General features: G+C 40.8%; 1 pseudogene; it reads right to left on the reverse strand.

The window, feature by feature from the left end:
- Nucleotides 1-4,676: 4,676 nt before the first annotated feature.
- LOC112675166 (synaptobrevin homolog YKT6-like) lies at nt 4,677-5,470 on the reverse strand (annotated as a pseudogene).
- Nucleotides 5,471-9,620: the final 4,150 nt, after the last annotated feature.

Consider the following 9,620-nt stretch of genomic DNA (forward strand, 5'->3'; position numbering starts at 1 on the left):
CCTATTAACCACCTCTGAACCATCATACCAAAGAACTAAGAACTTATGCCCACCCTCTAGGAGTCTACAATTTTGTTGGGGAGATAAGACTTGCAGATAAATCTATTTAGGAAAAAAAAACTGACAGCCTACTCTAAAGTTCCCGGTTGACTAATCAAATGCATGTGGCCCAATACAAAAAGTGATAGTTCCTTGGGAAGCAGTGGGTGACATAGTAATACAGGATTTATAGGTCTAAAGAAGAGGGATCCCTGGGTGGCGCAGCGGTTTGGCGCCTGCCTTTGGCCCGGGGCGTGATCCTGGAGACCCGGGATCGAATCCCACGTCAGGCTCCCTGCATGGAGCCTGCTTCTCCCTCTACCTGTGTCTCTGCCTCTCTGTCTCTCTCTGTGTGACTATCATGAATAAATAAATAAAATCTTTAAAAAAAAAAAAAAAAAAAAAAAAGAAGAGAAAAGAGGGGCTCGTGGGTGGTTCAGTTGGTTAAGCATCCAACTCTTGATCTCAGCTCAGGTCTTGATCTTGGGCTCATGTTGGGCTCCACGTGGGGCATGGAGCCTACTTAAAAGAAGGAGAAGGAGAAGGAGGAGAAGACGAAGGAAAAGTATTCTTGAGGAAGTGTCTCAAAAGAGTAGAGACGTAGAAGTGGGAGTAAGTAGGGTGTGAGTGAAGAATGGGATCAGGGATGAAGACAGAAAAAGGATCTTGGCAGACACAGAACACAGACACCTGACTGGCTCTGCTGATGCAAGGGCTCTTGCCCTAGAGTCCAGCATCTAGGAAAAGAACTTTCCCCATTTTAGCTCAATAGTAGGAGACAGAGCCGTACCTCTCATGGACCTTGGAATCATTTCCAAATGGGAAAGATGTGTAGATACTGTTAAAAACAACAGAAGTCACCTCTAATAAGATCTGTCCAAAAATAGAGTGCTTTTGGAGGTTGTATAGTAGGCTGAATGACCATCCCCCAAGAGACAGGGCCACGTCCTAATCACCAGAACATGTGAATTTGTTACTTTATTTAGAAAAAGGGTCTTTGAAGATGTCATTAATTTAGAAATCTTGAGATAAGGAGTCCATTTTGAATTATTTGGTTGATTCCTGACTATAATTACAAGTGTCCTTTTAAGAGACACAGAGAGGAAGTAATGATGTGAAAGCAGAGGCAGAGATTGGGGTGATATGGCCACAAGCCAAGGATGCCAGCAACCACCAGAAACTAGCAGAGGCAAGAAATGGCTTCTCCTCTAGAGTTTCTGTAGAGAGTGTAGTCCTGCTGAACACCTTCATGTCTCTGGCCTCCAAAACTATGAGATAATAAATTAGTAATTTTTAAATCACTAAGTGTGTGGCCATTTGTTACAGCAGCCTGAGGAAATTAGAACACAGGTGGTGAGCTTCCCATTGCTAGGAGCATTTAACTGGCAGGATGCTACTTCTGAGATCAGTGTTTTGGAGACAATCCTCACTCAGGGCAGGGGGCCGAACTCAGTGATATCTCATGCTGTTTGCAATCCTAGGGTTCTGCATTTGTGACTTTCACCTAGCTAGCTCACGGAAATCACAGCCTCATCCTGTTGCTTACTATATTGTTTCTATGCCATTAGGCTTAATGTCTAGAATATTAACATTTGGCTACTGATAGATGATTGGAGATTTTATTTTCCAAGTTGTTAATAGACACACTCAATCTATTACTTACACCCTCTCTTTCTTTTCCTTTTCTCTCTTTCTTTTCTTGACACAAAAGGTTGAATCAACTCACAGGAAAAAATTAGCTGCTCTGATTATGCAGCTGTCATTTTTCATGCTCCTTGGGACTATTTTCTGGAAAAATAAATGGAGTTGGGCTGCTACATTTGTTACCAAATCATTGGAAATTCCCTTATTGCACTTTGAATCATCCTGAGACACACTTATTTTTAGCCATTTTCCTGATGTTGTCATAAATCAGAGTTCATCTCTACATCCTTGTGACTCATGTCTCATCTGCATAAATAAATATTGAGAAGTGGAAGTAAAATTTTCTCTTTCTTTTTAAATAAGGGACGTAAGCAGATGACAAGACATTCTGAATCTCTGGAAGTTAAAGTCCATTGTACTAAATTTGATCTGATTTTATTCCTTCACTCTTTCTCCAAATATTAAAAGTCAGTGATTTTAGAATCCCTTGCAGGGTTTTCTGGGTATTTTTAACAGACTTAATTTTTTGGATCCCTGTTTCAGATAATATCTGACGATTTTTCATGGACGTACCCTACTTATAGCTGAGCATTTTACATATTTATATGTGTTATGGAACATTTGGTTGCAGATATAACCTTAGTGTTAGCAAACATGTGTAAGCCTTATAAATATTGGATTTTGTATATCAAATGAATTGTAATCACCAGTAGATACCAAAGCGGTGACATATGAAGATCTCCCGGCTTTATTGTAATCTTGTCTCCTCCTAGTCTTAATCCTATTTTTCTCCGTCGTCCTTTCATATTATCCTTCCCTCTCTGCCCTATTCAAGAAGCTCATAATGTAGGAGGAGAGGCTGAGGCTGAGTCAGATTTGGATTTATTTTATTTTATTTTATTTTATTTCATCATGATAAATAGAATCTTTAATCCCTATCCCCCATTTCCCCCAACCCCCTCCCACATCTACCCCCTGGTTACCATCAGTTAGTTCTCTATAGTTAAGAGTCTGTTTCTTGGTTTCTCTCTCTCTCTCTCTTTTTTTCCTTTGCTCATTTGTTTTGTTTCTTATATTCCACATATGAAAGTATATGGTATTTGTCTTTCTCTGACTGACTTATTTTCCTTAGCATAATATCCATGTGGCAAATGGTAAGATTTCATTTTTTAAATATGGCTGTATAGTATTCATATATGTATAAGTATATATGTGTGTATATATACATATATATGTGTGTAAAAATCTGTGTGTGTATAGTATATGTGTATATATATATATATATTCCACATCGTCTTTATCCACTCATTAATCAATGGGCACTTGGGCTGCTTCCATAGTTTGGCTATTATAAATAATGCTGCAATAAACATCGGAGCACATGCATCCTTCTGAATACTCATTCAGAAGTTTTCGTATTCTTTGGGTAAATACTCAGTAGTGCCATTACTGGATCATAAAGTAGTTCTATTTTTAACTTAAGGAATCTCCATACTGTCTTCCAGAGTGGCTGCACCAGCTTACAGTTCCTTTTTCTCCACATCCTCACCAACACTTTTTGTGTCTTGTGCTGTTGATTTTAGCCATTCTGACCGGTGTGAGGTAGCTTTATCACACAAATAGAAGGGAGTCATTGAAGGGTTTTGAGAACAGTCAAGATTTGCTCTCTGGAAAGCTCAGAATGATCTGAATGGATGGTTCAATTGAAGGGAAAAGAGTTGATCACAAGTCCTTCTTCTTCTCAGGCAGCACGTTTGGAAAATGGTATTCTGGAAGATTGATAGTGAAGGAGAAAATCAACAGGGTCACCAGGAAAAACAAAAACAAAAACAAAAAAAACAAAACAATGAGACTTGATTAAACCGGAGCAGTGGAGGAGGACTGCAGAAAAGGCCATCATGTGTCGCCTCAGAGTCTGCTCTGCTGCATAATCTCAGATGTGATCATTCCAAAGAATTCAGGAGCTGCCTATCCTGATGCTAAAATAATGAGGAAAAAGTCCAGTAATATACTTGCAAATCCACACAACTTGAAACTCCATTTGAATTGAATCCAAGTTGTTCAAAACAAACTCCCAAAAATCAAATGACAGCTTTGCCACCCTACTTCATGCGGTTTGTAAGCAGGATAAGCAAACTTTCAGCCATCTGTTGTTTTCCAAGATTATGAGAGCCAACTCTAGAACTTACCCCTCTATGCAGTCACTTACTGCTTTATTAATTTTTTAGCCCAAAGTAAAGACATTTTCTATGGTGTGTGTATACGGATTAGTGAATCTGGGGTGGGGTGGGGAGGAAGCGTCTAGTGTGAGGTTTCAATTCTGGAGCCCAAGTAATGGCATCAAACGCAGCTGCTGTCTTCCACTCTTCCTACTGACTCTACAGTTGTCCTTTATTTGCAGCACTTGACTAAGCTATTTCTAAATGCCTTTTATCCCAGACCCAATGTAGTCTGACCACTTAGTTTCCAAGTGTCTACATCCCTTCTGCCCTCTCCTTTTACAAGGGCATGCCCTCCCCAGCACCTTTCTCTGCACATATGTGTCGCTTGCTTCCTATGGAGAAAGAAAGGTGACACAGCCTGCAATCCTGGATGACACTTACCACTCCCACCACGGGGTAGGAGATGCAGGACAGTTCGCCTGGTAGAAGGATGTCATGATTGTCCTTAGACCTGCTTGGCCACAAGAGTTGCAGTAACGGTTCCTCTAGACTCTTCAGATCTGAAGAGATTGTTTTGTTTTGTTTTATGTGAGTTGCTCAGTTTATGGTTTCATTTGACCCAAATTACACCTTTGGGGGTCCCAAACGATCTTTTCAAAAATTACCAAACTTGGACATTTGTATGTTCCCCAGCCCCAAGTTCCTTTCACGACTGCTCCAGTCCCTCCCAGGAGGTCCAACGTGAAAAATGAGAGTGACCCCATGAGGATCTCTCCACGGTCACTCTGCTTCCCCAGGAGAGGCAGTTCTGATATGAATGATCATGACATTTCAGTTCAGGGGCCTCCGCCACCTGCCTTCACATGATTGCACTGCACCAGTTCTGTTTGGGGCCTTAGACTGTGTTCCCAGCACTTTGGATTTGGATACCAGGCCATCTAGCTTCTCCCCCAACTCCAACAGAGGCTCCATGGTGTTGTGCAGAATGATTTTGATCGCATCCAACTCAGTCTGCACTTTAGGCCTGGTGTCAGCTTCTCTGAGGTTCTGGTATCTCCTGAGGTGGCCATCTAGGGAGACACAGTGGATGGTACAGGGGATCTGATTGGCCACTCTATCTTGTCAACCTGCTTGGAGAATTCATCCAGTACCTTCTCCGGCAAGGCAAAGGCCACCCAGAATGGATATTCACTGTCCATTATGACCATTCCTGCAAGACTGTCATGTTGTACAAAGATGTGGCACAGATGTGCTTTGACAGAAGCTCTGTGGCCTTTCTCTGAGTGCTCCACAATCGGTTGACTTGTGAAGGTCATGGACTCCTAAACACTGGACCTCTGGAAGAAGCTGAAGGAGGACATGTCATCCACTGTCTTAAGCAGCACTGCTTTGGACTTGTCTTTGTACAGGACCCAAAGCCTACCAGCTTCATGGAGCCACACCTTTGGGCCACCAGCCCAGGCCAGGTGACAGCTCACAGGAAAACCACCGTCCTGGAAAGCACTGCAGACTACTGACAGGTGGGACACCAGATTCCTCCTGATGAGGTCATTTTGGGAACAGATTAAGAAACTGGCACATGTAATAGAAGCATTTTGCCAATAGCAGGAGACAGAGGTTCTCATGTTGCTTTTGTCATTAACTAGCTCTGTGATTCAAGAAAGGCACTGAAACTTGAACCATCTGAGCCTACGTTTTTTGGAAAATAAAAGCCACATTAAATTCACAGTAGTCACTTCAGAGGGATGGAAGGTATTATGACCACTTGGAAGTGTGTGTATTTAACACTCATGCCTGACACCAAGTTTATAAGAATATTAGAATTTAGGAGGGAGAAAATCCAGAAACCAGGGGTACACGTTTTTAAAATGTTCTGGAGACAGACACCTGGGTGGCTCCGTGGTTGAATGTCTGCCTTCGGCTCAGGCCATGATCCCGGGGTCCTGGGATCGAGTCCCGCATCAGGCTCTCCACAGGGAGCCTGCTTCTCCCTCTGCCTATGTCTCTGCCTCTCTCTATATCTTTCGTGAATATATAAATAAGATCTTTCAAAAAAAAAAAAAAGGAAAACCATTTCTTTAAAATTGCCAGCCCATCTTTTGCCAAGCACTAGATAAGGTCTAGGAATACAAAGTCAAGTAATATATTGTCTCAACTCTGAGACAATATATTGTCTCAACTCTGAAGATGCATATATGTTAGTGGAAGCAGCAGCAAAGCAAATCATCATTTCAGTGTAGGATAGCTGTCTTCAAGTGGTAGAATTTGGAAGCACCAAGAAGACATTTCTTAATTAGATTAAAAGGTAAAAGAGGGCTTCTTTAAAGAAGCGGTGCTCATAATTTTGAACCATGTTGTACAAGTTAGTTAGACACGAAAGGGGAAAAGAGAAGAGAAGGAAGAAAGTTTTAAAGGAAAGAGAAAGGATGATTCACTGTTTCCAGACCAGAGAAATTTGGAGAAAAGGAACAAATGAAACTAGGGATGGGAAGGGATGCTTCTGAAAGACACACAAAAGCCATGAGTCCTAGGCTAAGGAATCTGAACTTTATTCATCTGGGTCTGAAGAAGTGTCAAAGGATTTTTATATATGTGAATGACATGATTGGGCAAGTATTTTCTAAGTATTTTATAGCAATCATTCTGACAGCATTCTGAATAATAGTTTAAAAGACAGGCAAGGATATTAATTAGGTGGTTCATGCAATAATTCAGGCATACAGGGTGAAATCCTAACCTAAAGCGATGATGCTAAGATGGGAGAGGTAAGTGGCTAAAGTGTTAGAGTAGAATTCTAAAGACTCCATGACTCACTAACTGCAGGAGGTGAGGGAGAGGGAAAAGGTGAACATGTCACATGGGCTTTTGGCTTTATCATTTGGTTAGGTAATGATACTATTCATTGATTGAGATAGGAAATTTTTAAATAACCAATTTTCTGGAAAATTGTTTGAAAATGTTAAGTTTGAGGCATATATACATATATGTGTGTATGTGTATACATATGTGTGCACATGTATGTTTGAGAGCACATACATGTATATGTGTGTGCATACTCATGTGTATATATACCTATATGGGTACATATGTGTGTATACATATATACAGTTATGCAAATACATATATACATGCACGTGTATCAAAATAACATATATATATATATACACTGTTATGCAAATAACATATTCTGAGCAAAAAGTTGAGAGAATATATCCTAAGTTTAATAAGAGCTCAATTTGGTAGATTTAGGGATTGCATTTCCCTTTTCCTTCCTATGCCTTTTCTATTTTCTTTTTTTTTTTTTTTAAAGATTTTATTTATTCATTCATGAGAGACACAGAGAGGCAGAGACAGAGGGAGAAGCAGGCTCCTCTCAGGGAGCCTGATGTGGTACTCGATCCTGGGACTCCAGAATCACGCCCTGAGCCAAAGGCAGATGCTCAACCATTGAGCCACCCAGGCGTCCCCTTTTCTATTTTCTAAGTTGTATGTAATGACTATGTATTACTTTTAATAATAAAATAAAAACTAATAAGAGAAAGGTCAATGTGACCAAGAGTACTGTAGAGCAGTAAACTCAAGGGAAGGAAGTGTCTATTGGTTTGGCTATATTGGAAGTTATATGGTGATTTTACTAGAAATCTCTTTCCATGGGCGGAGTTGTAAATGGGTTCAGAGGAAATAGAAATAGAAAGCACAGAGGAAGGGTGCTTGGGTGACTCAGTTGGTAAAGTGGTGAGCTCTTGATTGGCTCAGGTCAAGATCTAGGATCCTGGGATCTAGCCCCACATCAGGCTCCACACTCAGTGTGGAGTCTGCTTGAGGATTCTCTCTCCTTCTCCCCCTGGCCCTTCTTCCATTTGTATATGTGTGCTCTCTCTCTCTAAAAACAAATAAATCTTTAAAAAAAATAAAGAAAGCAAAAAGCATAGAGCATGCTTTCCAAAAGTTTGACTGTAAAAGGAAGCAGAAATAAGGATGGAAACATGAGGGAGATAATAGTTCAAAGGAATATCTGAAGATGCAATTATCTCGGGGTGTTCACAGCTGACAGGAAAGAGCCAATGCAGATTCAAAAGTACAAGACAAGGAAGGGATGACTATAGGAGCAATAACTCTGAAGAGACAGTAAGATGCTGAATTCAAATATCAGGTGACGTAATAGCCTTAGACTCAAAAAAGACTTTAGCTAAAATAAGAAGACATAAGGAAAGGATGGGTAGAAATAGAAATAAAGGGACAAAAATTAAACACAAGAATTAGCCTCAAACTCCCTTCCAAATCCTATTTAGAAAGTAGTAAAGCTAATTAATACATGGAAAGTATAAAAATCCAAAAGGAATGTAAACAGCAGTACAGCTCTAGAAATCAAAAAGGAGATATGTGAATGCTAACTGACTTAGCAGAACTGGTAAGGTAGAGAAAGTTAGAAAGTAACTCAGCGTACAAGTCCCCACCTGCGGAAGACTCAAGAATTGGTGGGATCCTCTTGCAGAATGCTGGCAGCTTAGGGCATTTCTCCAGGCAAGAGTCTGGAAGAGCTTTCCCTAGGAAATCTGGCCCACTTTACAAGAAAAAACTCAAAATACTGACACTGGGAATTGTACAAGAAAATATCCAGCTAAATCACCAGACAGTGAAGCCCACTCTCAATAAACCCAACGAGAAGCACAGAGATGCTTAAAGAACACTGAAAAACAAACTCAAAATGTAAAATATACCAAGAAGAATGGAAAACTCATTGGAATGATTGGAAGATAAAGGGAAGAAATCTAGAAAAACAGAGAAAATAAGAAAGAAAAGAAAAAAAAAATAAGAAAGAACTATTTAAGAGAGCCAATACCTATATAATAAGAGTTCCAGAAAGAGCAAATAAATAAAGCAAATGGAATGGAGAAAATCATCAAATGAATAAGACAAGAAAATTTGCCCAGAGCGGAAGGATATGAGTTTCCAGATTAGAAAGACCCAGCAAGTGCCAAGTTCAATGAATGAAAGAGAACCACACCAGTACGTTTCGTTGGTAAATTCAAAGAAGGAGGGGGAGATGAGGGAGGGAGAAGAGGGATATTTTTTTTTTTTTTTCCACAGAGCAAAGGAAAAACAGGTCACATAAGAAGGATTAGGGATTTGAGCGGTTTGGGACTTCTCCACAGCAATGTTGGAAACTGAAAGACACGGAAAGTGGCTTCAAAATTCTGAGGAAAAATGATTTCCAGCCAAGAATTCAAAACCTGGCTAACCTATCAAGTAAATGTGAGAATAACAACATTTTCAGACATGCAGAATCTCAAAAAGAGGGGACTGCAGAGCAGGCATAGTAATCAACCAGGCCAGACTGGAACAGGACAGGGGCGCCATGAAGAGACTTTTGGAAGGAGAGGAAATTAACACCAAGGGTGGAAGGGATGGAGAGGAAATTTATGGTACCTGGAGGAAACCAAGTAGCTTATTATCAATCCTCAAAACACAAAGAGTTGTGTGTTTTAATTGCCTCCGCATCATCGCTTTGGTGAGGGACAAGTCCCCATCCTAGGGCTATGGGATGGCTGCACACCCCACACCCCACACTGGGCCTGTGAGATCCACAGCAGTTTTCTAATAACAAGTACACTCTGGGGGAGGAGGACCCCACCTCCAGGCAGGCCCACACAGAGGCTGCACTCAGGGATGGGGGGAGGCAGTCTTTGTAGTATCAAGAGAGCAAGGGGACCCCTGCTTCTCCACAAGACAGTGTGGTTGGCTTTTTTAATAATTCCAAGCCCTAGCAGGGCA

This window comes from Canis lupus, chromosome 16, assembly GCF_003254725.2.
Source record: "Canis lupus dingo isolate Sandy chromosome 16, ASM325472v2, whole genome shotgun sequence".
NCBI classification, from domain to species: domain Eukaryota; kingdom Metazoa; phylum Chordata; class Mammalia; order Carnivora; family Canidae; genus Canis; species Canis lupus.